We start from the raw sequence: 2,205 nt of genomic DNA, 5'->3' as shown, positions 1-2,205 counted from the left end.
GGACTATAGACAAATCAGGCTAACTTGGTTTCAACTCCAACGCAGCAAGTGGAACTCTGGATCTTATCTTTCGACCAAACAAAAGCTCAGCTGGACTGTAACCATTCTCTAATGGTGTTGAGCGATATGCAAGCAATGCCTTAGCAGGATCATCCTCCTTCTTCAGGACACTCTTTGCAGTCTGTACCGCACGTTCAGCCATCCCATTTGATTGGGGGTGCTTTGGACTACTTGTTACACTTGCAAATCCTCATTTCTTTGCAAATTTGATGAATTCAGCTGAACTATACTGAGGACCATTGTCAGATCTGACAGAGTCTGGGATTCCATGTCTCGCAAACACAGATTTCAGTGCCTGAATAACATCTTGTGAAGTCTGGGATGATGAAAGCAAGGCCAGCTCAATGTATCGGCTGAAGTAATCCACGACAAGCAAATAGGTACGGCCCTTTAGCTGAAGCAAATCCGTTCCGATGACCTGCCATGGTCTGTCTGGAACCACAGAGGAAATAAGGGGTTCCGCTCGGAAAATTCGATGTTCTGCACATTTGCGGCATCCCTGAACCATATCCTCAATCTGCCTACTAAGGCCTGGCCACCACACAGACATCTTGGCACGGCTGCGACATTTTGTGATACCCTGATGACCGTCATGCAAACGATCAAGAATCTCTATCCTCATGCAGGATGGTATGATGACTCTGGAAGCCTTAAGAAGTAATCCACGAACTGAGGTAATTTCTCCTCTCTCACTACAATAGCCTTTCAGTGCCTCCGGAACTCTATCTTTTTCTGGCCAGCCAATTTGGCAGTAGACTGCGAGCTGTTGGTACACTTCATCCTCCTCCTGGCGCTCCCTTATCTCTTCCAGTCGTCTATCACTGGCTGGAATTTCACTTAGAACACTGTGCGCATACAGAGCTATTTCTTCTTCTTGTAAGCCCCACTGCCGCGCCTGGTTTACCGGAGCTCTTGAGAGGGTATCTGCTGTCGTCAAACTCTTGCCTGGAACATGGGAGATGGAATACTGGAATCTGAGCAGCCTCATTCGAAGACGCTGAATTCTTGGTGGCATTTCATTTAAGTTCTTTGACCCCAGGAGGGGAACTAATGGCTTGTGATCAGTTTCAATATGAAATGGCTTACCGATGAGGTAGTCCGATAACCTTTCGCATGCCCAGGTCACTGGTAGGGCTTCCTTCTCGACTTGGGCGTACCTCTTTTCTGTTGGCGTCAATGACCTTGATATGTATGCAACAGGTTTCCAACCGCCATCCTCTTGGGCTTGCGTGAGAACTGCGCCAAGACCAAATGAGGAAGCATCCGATGATACCCTTGTCTCTTTGGCTGGATCATAGAGGGCTAGTGTTGGCGCAGAGACTAGTGCCTTCTTTACGTCATCAAATGCTTTCTGCTGGGCTTCAGTCCATAGCCATGCAGTTTTCTTACTCAGAAGATCTCTCAGTGGCTTTGTAATGTCAGCCAGGTTTGGGATGTACTTCCCTACTTGATTGACCATGCCAAGGACCCGCCTTAATTGTGCAATGTCAGTTGGTTCCCCCATCTGTGTGACAGCTTCCACCTTAGTGGGGTCGATTTGCACTCCATCTTTGCCTATCACGTGCCCCAGAAATTCCACTTTATCTGTTGAGAACTTGCACTTCTCCAGGTTAAGGGTAACATTAGCATCTGCTAACCTCTCCAGTACTGCAATCAATCTCTTATCATGCTGCTCTTGAGTCTCTCCAAACACCAAGATGTCATCGACTTGACACTCCACCCCATCTAAACCTTCGAGGATCCTCTGCATCGCTTTTTGAAAGTGCTCGGGCGCCGAAGAAATACCGAAGGGTAATCTTGTGAAACAGTACCTGCCCCATGGAGTGATGAAAGTGGTAACCAACTTTGAATTCTCACTTAACTTTCTCTGCCAAAATCCACTGTTTGCATCCAGCTTAGACATAATCTTAGCACCGGACAGTTTGGCTAGAGTTTGTTCAGTCGTTGGCATTTGGTGGACCTCTCTCTGAACAGCCTTATTTAACTGGACAAAGTCACCACAAATTCTGACACTGCCATTCCTTTTTGGTACAACAACAATCGGAGAACACCACTGGGTAGGTTGATCGATCTGTTCTATCACTCCCATTTGCTCCATTCGCCCGAGTTCCTCCTTCACTTTAGGTAGTAAAGGAATAGGAATAC

This window comes from Montipora capricornis, chromosome 12, assembly GCF_036669925.1.
Source record: "Montipora capricornis isolate CH-2021 chromosome 12, ASM3666992v2, whole genome shotgun sequence".
Classification (NCBI taxonomy): domain Eukaryota; kingdom Metazoa; phylum Cnidaria; class Anthozoa; order Scleractinia; family Acroporidae; genus Montipora; species Montipora capricornis.
The sequence above is the reverse complement of the archived record's forward strand: the minus strand, read 5'-3'. Positions refer to the sequence as shown.